Below are 7,369 nucleotides of genomic sequence, written 5' to 3' on the forward strand. Positions count from 1 at the left end.
ACTCACTGGGCAGGACAGGTCTAGAAGGAGAGGGAGAGTCCTTCTGTCCCAACGTTCCCAGCTAGAGTAGACATTCACTCTGATTGGACTGTCTTAAGCTATACGTCCTATGAGTACACCAGTGACTGTACACCAGGATGAGCCTCTATGCCTGTAACTATCCACCAAATTCTGCTGTAGCCAGCAGAATGGATCATGCTGATTGGCTGAATAGGCCGGGCTATGGTAAGCAGAAAAAATTCCTTTGCCTCCACCTACCCAAAGATGTCCATTTCCTAGTTCCTGGAACCTGTGAACATATTAGGTTCCATTTCCTAGTTCCTGGAACCTGTGAACATACTAGTTTACATGGCAAAGAGGAAGAGAAGTTGCAGATGGAATTAAGTTTGCTAATGAGTTGATGCTGAGATGACATTGTCTTGCTATGCCCAATGTAATCACAAAGATCCTTTTAAGTGGAAGAGGGAGCCAAAGACGAGAACTAGAGAGATGGCAGCACGGGAAGGGGCCGCGAGCCAATGGATGGGCTGCCAAAAAGAAACGGGTAGCTCCCTAGAGCCCCCAGAAGACACACACGACTGCCAATACCTTGTCTTTAGCCCAGTGAGAACTGCGTTGGACTTTGCCCTCCAGAACCATAAGAAAATAAATACGTATCGATCCAAGCCACTAAGAAACTAAGTCAGCGATCTACCCCGAAAGTTCATGGAAAGAGTAGAAACCAAATTTTTTATGGACATGTGGATTTTGTCATCTGACAAAGGCTGTACCCTCCATCTTTATAATATAAAGGTATAGGAGATAACTTAAACATCCCTAGGCGCGCAAATGGTTAGGGTTGTTAGGTGTTCTCGTTGAACTAACTCCGTTGCTATTATAAAAAGATAGTCTTTATCTCTGATAACAGTCTTTGTTCTGAAATCTACTTTGTGTGATATTAATATAGCTTTCTGGCTTTCTTTTCGTTAATGTTAACATGATACACCATTTAACATCCCTTTACCTAAACACCTTTTTTTTTCTTTCTTTTTGTGTGTGTGTGTGTTTAAGATCTGTTTATTTTTGAGGGGAGGTTGCAGAGGGGCAGAGGGAGAGAGAAACTGAAGCAGACTTCTGGCTGAGTGTCAGAAGTGCTAGAAGTTTAATCCAGTCCAATCAGAGTAAATGTCAGCTCTAGCTGGGAAGGCTGGGACAGAAGAACTCTTCCTCTCCTTCTAGACCTGTCCTGTCCAGCATAGTAGCCAGTAGCTACTTAGGCACTTGAGCACTTGAAATTGAGCCCCCAAGTGGGGTTCAATCTCACCACCCTGAGATCACAACCCGAGCCAAAACCGAGAGTCAGACGCCTAACGGACTCCACCACTGAGGGGCCCCAAAACACCTTCCTATTTTGAAACAATTTCAAACTTGCAGAGAAGTTTCGAGGAAAAAAAAAAAAAAAAAAAAAAAGAACTCCTCTATCAATTTCCCCCAGCTTCTGGTGCTGTCCTCCCTCCCACCATTAGCTGGCCGCAGAAATCTAAAGAACTTTTGGCAGGTTCTAGAGTGCCCTCTCTAGGCAACTCTGTTCTCTACAGCCCCCCACCCTGCAAATTCTGGCTCCCTTGGTCTCCCCAAATTCTCAATTCTATTTCCTCAGCTAGGGTTGTGTTTCGGTTACTTCTCCCTGTGCTATGGCCTGGAAATTCTCTCCAGGTAATGAGGGCAATTTTAGGGCTCATCTCATTAATTTGCATTCTCTCAGAGAACACTGTCAAGGCACTTTCGGTTTTCCAATGCCCGAAAACCGGTTTGTTTTTTCCATATATTTTCTCCCATGTTTTTAATTGGTTCACATAGGATGGTAACTGAACTCTAGTACCATCATACAATAAGTGAAAATCTAATGATGTTTTTACAATTACTCTATATCATATTTTCATTATCTTATTTTAAAATTAATCTTTATACATTTACATATATAACATATTTTTTTGGATACATGAACTGTTCCGTAATTTTAAAAATTGTGACCAACAAGCTGTAAGGGCTTGTTGAGGTCAAGTAGGGAAATAATGCAAAAAACAAAATAAAAATCATTATAGTCTCACCTATAAAGAAAATTATTATTAATAATATGATATAATAAGTTGTCCCCATCTTTTTTTTTTTGAACTCAGAATCATTTTGCACAATGCTGTTTTTAACCATTTTTCCTGTGGTAAAATATATATAACATGAAATTTACCATTTTAACCATGATCAAGTACATAATTAAGTGGCATTAAGCCCATTCATAATGTTGTACAACCATCATCATTATCTGTTTCCAGAACTTTTTCATCATTCCAAACAGAAACCCTTTTTTTAAAAAGTGTGTGCGGGGAGGGGGGTAGGGAGAGGGTGGTGGGGTTATGGACATTGGGGAGGGTATGTGCTATGGTGAGTGCTGTGAAGTGTGTAAACCTGGCGATTCACAGACCTGTACCCCTGGGGCTAATAATACATTATATGTTTATAAAAAAATTTAAAAATTTTTAAAAATTGTGTGCATATATGTACACACACACATTCTTATAGTGTATATATATATTTATATAAAAGTATACATATACATATATATACATATATATGTGTGTGTATATATATATATTTTATTTTATTTTATTTTATTTTATTTTTGAGAGAGAGAGAGACCATGATCAGGAGACCCAGAGGGAGGAGAGAGAACTCAAAGCAGACTGCACTGAGCGGAGAACCCAACTCGGGGCTCCATTTAACCTTGAGAAATCAAGAGTCCAATGCTAAACCGACTGTGCCACCCAGACATCCTTCCCATTTTTTTTTTTTTTTTTTTTAGGTTTTTATTTTTGAGTATCTGGACCCAACGTAAGGCTCAAACCCACAACCCCAGGATCAAGAGTTGCATGCTCCACTGACGGAGCCAGCCAGGTGCCCCCAGAAGCCCTAACTCTTAAACACTAACTCTCCCTTCCCCTATCACCTCAGACCCAGCACCATGTATTTTGTTTGCTCTCTCTATGGATTTGCCTATTTTAGGCAGCTCGTATAAGTGGGATCATACAAAAATTTGTCCTCTTCCGTATGGCTTATTTCCCTTAGCATAATATTTTCAAAGCCCAGCTGTGTTGTTGCATGTGTCCCTTTTATTATTTTTTTTAAGATTTTACTTATTTATTTGACAGTTAGAGACACACTAAGAGAGGGAACACAAGCAGGGGGAGGACATTAGGAGAAACAGGCTTCCTGCCAAGCAGTGAGCCCTATCTATGAGGGGCTTGATTCTAGGACCCCGGGATCATGACCTGAGCCAAAGGCAGACACTTAATGATTGAGACACCCAGGCACCCCAGAATTTTATTCCTTTCTTTTATTTCTTTCTTTCTTTTTTTTTTAAGATTTTGTTTATTTATTTGACAGACAGAGATCAAAAGTAGGCAGAGAGGCAGGGAGAGTGGAAGGGAAGCAGGCTCTCTGCTGATCAGAGAGCCCGATGCGGGGCTGGATCCCAGAACCCTGGGATCATGACCTGAGCCAAAGACAGAGGCTTAATTAACCCACTGAGCCACCCCGGCACCCCAGAATTTTATTCCTTTTTAAGGCTGAATACTACTCTCCATTTTGTGGCTACACCACGTTTTGTTTACCTTTTCATCTGTTAATGGACTCCTGAGTTGCTTCTACTTTTTGGCTAATGTAAATAATGCTAATTTACAGATATCTGTTTGAGTCCCTGTTTCAATTATTTTGGGTAAATGTCTAAGAATAGAATTGATGGATCATGTGGTAGTTCTATTTTTAATATTCTGAGGAACTACGGGACTGTTTTCCACGGTGGCTGCACCATTTTACATTCCCACCAGGAATAAACATGGGCTCAAATTTCTCCACATCCTCATCAACACTTGTTATTTTTCCATTTTTTTAGATAATAGTCATCCTAATGGGTGTAAAATATTCTTATTGTGGTTTTGATTTGCATTTCCCTCATGACTAGTGATATTTAGTATCTTTTCTTATGTTAATTGACTCTATCTTCTTTGGAGAAATATCTATTCAGGCCCTTTTCCCATTTTTTTTTTTTTTAAAGATTTTATTTATTTATTTGACAGAGAGAGATCACAAGCAGGCAGAGAGGCAGGCAGAGAGAGAGGGGGAAGCAGGCTCTCCACTGAGCAGAGAGCCCGATGCGGGGCTCGATCCCAGGACCCTGAGATCATGACCCGAGCCGAAGGCAGAGGCCCTAACCCACTGAGCCACCCAGGCGCCCCCCCTTTTCCCATTTTTGAATTATCAGTTTTTCATTTTTGAGTGGTAGGAATTCTTTGTATATTCTGGATATTAATCCCCTGTCAGATATAGTATTTGTGAATATTTTCTTTCATTCTTTTGGTTGTCTTTTCATTCTGTTGATAGTGTTCTTTGATACACAAAAGTTTTTAATTTTAATGAACTCCAATTTGTCTATTTTTTCTTTTGTTTCCTGTGCTTTTGGTATTGTATTCAAGAAATCACTGCCAAATACAATGTCATGAGGATTTTCCCCCATGTTTTCTTCTAAGGGTTTTATAGTTTTAGCTCTTTTAAAGTTGGATCCATTTTGAGTTAATTTTTGTGTGCAATATAAGGTAAGGTCCAACTTATTCTTTTTCAGCACTATTTGCTGAAAAGCCTGTCCTTTCCTATTTAATGGTTTTGGGGAAAATCAATTAACCATAGATTTGAAGGCTTATTCCTAGACTCTCTACTCTGTTCCATTGTCTACATGTCTATCGTATGCCAATACCAGATCATTTTCACTACTGAAGCTTTGCAGTAAGTTTTGAGTGTGAGTCCTCCAACTTTATTCTTTTTAAAGATTGTTCTGGATACTCAGGGTCCCTTGAGATTCCACGTGAATATTAGGATGGATTTTTCTATTTCCACAAAAATCAGCATTGCAATTTTGATAAGGATAGCATTGAATGTGTAGATTGCTTTGGGTCGTATTGTCATCTTAATGACATTAAGTTTTCTAATCCATGACTACTGGATGTCTTTCTACTAATTTACATCTTCTTTAATTTCTTTCAGCAATGTTTTACAGTGTTCAGTGTACAATGAGTTCACCTGCTTGCTTAAATTTATTCCTAAGTATTTTATTCTTTTTTGATACTGTTGTAAATGGAATTGTTTTCTTAATTTCCTTTTCAGATTGTTCATTGTTAGTACATAGAATTGCAGCTGATTTTTATGTTGAATTTACATCCTGTAATTTTGCTGAATTTGCCTACCAGCTCTCCCAGAGGTTTTTGTTGTTGTTGTTGAAGCTTTTGGGTTTCCTACATGTAAGTTGATGTCATCTGTAATCACAGATAATTCAACTTCTTACTTTTCCATTCAAATACATTTTTTTTTTCCTTTTTCTTGCCTAATTGCTCTGGCTAGAACTTCTAGTCATATGTTTTTTTTTTTTTTTTTTTTTAAAGATTTTATTTATTTATTTGAGAGAGAGACAGTGAGAGAGAGCATGAGTGAGGAGAAGGTCAGAGGGAGAAGCAGACTCCCCATGGAGCTGGAAGTCCGATGCGGGACTCGATCCCGGGACTCCAGGATCACGACCTGAGCCGAAGGCAGTCGTCCAACCAACTGAGCCACCCAGGCGTCCCATTCTAGTCATATGTTAAGTAGACTTGGTAAAAGTGCTCTTATTCCTGATGTCAAGGGAAAAGCTTCCAGTCTCTCACCATTAAGTATGATGTTAGCTGGGGAATTTTCATACATAGCCTTTCGTATATTGAGGAAGTTTCTTTTTATTCCTAGTTTGATTATAAGGTTTTATTTTGTTTTTTATCGTGAAAGAATATTGAATTTTTCAATTTTTTTAATCAATTGAGATGATAATGTGGTCTTTTTCCCTTCATTCTCTTAATGTGTCATATAACAATCATTGACTTTCATATGTTGAACCATCTTTGAATTCCAGGGATAGGTTGCTTTTGGTCATAGCACATAATTCTTTAAATATGCTGCTGAATTCAGTTTGCTAGAATTTCATAATGCTGTTTAAAGACCTGCTTTTTCATATATCAGTATATTTTTCTTCCACACTATGAAGTATTCTATTACTTTGTATTTTTAAAATATTTTTTAGCTGCAAAATCCTTTCTTTTTTCCTAATAAAATCTTATATAAACTCACCATATTTGATGCACAGGACAGTGGAGCTTATCTGGTGAACACAGACTTATGGAAGCCGGAGCTCTGTGTCCATGCTCTTCAATTCTTCCACTTCTGCCCTATCTCCCACAGTCACCTTCTAAAGGGACCCCAAAGGGAACAATTTGGTATTGTTGGTATTGTTGGTACAATTGGTATTGGAACAAAAGGGTAAAACCTTTGGTATGACTGTTCATCACTGCATTGTACTCTGTTATATAAAGACTATAATTTTATTAACTACTCTGTTATTTTTACACATATATATTACTTCCAATTTTTCAAGATTTTAAAGAAATGAACCTCTATGTAGATAAGTTTATAGATTATGATCCATAATCATTTGCCTTTAGGGTAAATGACCCAGAAAAGGAAATTGGGACAAATGTCAAAAATTTTTTAAAAATTATTTTAAACCTGTAGAGTTAACATACAGTGTCATATTAGTTTCAGGTATACAATATAGTGATTCAGCAATTCTATACATTAGTCAGTGCTCATCAAGATAAGTGTACTCTGAATCTCCTTCACCTGTTTTGCCCCACCCATGTTCCCTCTGGTAACCACCTGTTTGTTCTCTGTAGTTAACAGTTTGGTTTTTTGTTTGTCCCTTTTTTTCCTTCGTTTGTTTTGTTACTTCAAGTCCACATAGGAGTGAAATCATGGTATTTGTCTTTTTCCAACTGACTTATTTCACTTAGCATTCTACTCTCTGACCTGTCCATGTTGTTGCAAATGGCAAGATCTCGTTCTTTCTAATGGCCAGTAACACTCTGTGGTGTATATGTACACCACATCTTCATCCGTTGATGGACACTTTGGCTGCTTCTATAATTTAGCTATTATAAATAACGCTACAGTAAACATAGGGGTGCATAATTCTTTTTGAATTAGTGTTTTTGTATTCTTTGGGTAAGTACCCAGTAGTGGAATAACTGGATCCTAGGGTAGTACTATTTTTAATTTTTTGAAGAACCCCCATACTGTCTTCCACATCCAAATGTCAAAATTTCTAAAGATTGTTAAGGATTTTGACTCTTATTTTCATAGTGCCAAAGTACATTGTAATAACTTATCCTTCAATCAACAGTGTTTCATTCGTGTATATAAAATAATATCTCTACACAGACCTATACTCCTGGGGCTAATAATACATTATATGACAATAAAA

The sequence above is a fragment of the Mustela erminea genome, chromosome 21, assembly GCF_009829155.1.
Source record: "Mustela erminea isolate mMusErm1 chromosome 21, mMusErm1.Pri, whole genome shotgun sequence".
Taxonomy (NCBI): domain Eukaryota; kingdom Metazoa; phylum Chordata; class Mammalia; order Carnivora; family Mustelidae; genus Mustela; species Mustela erminea.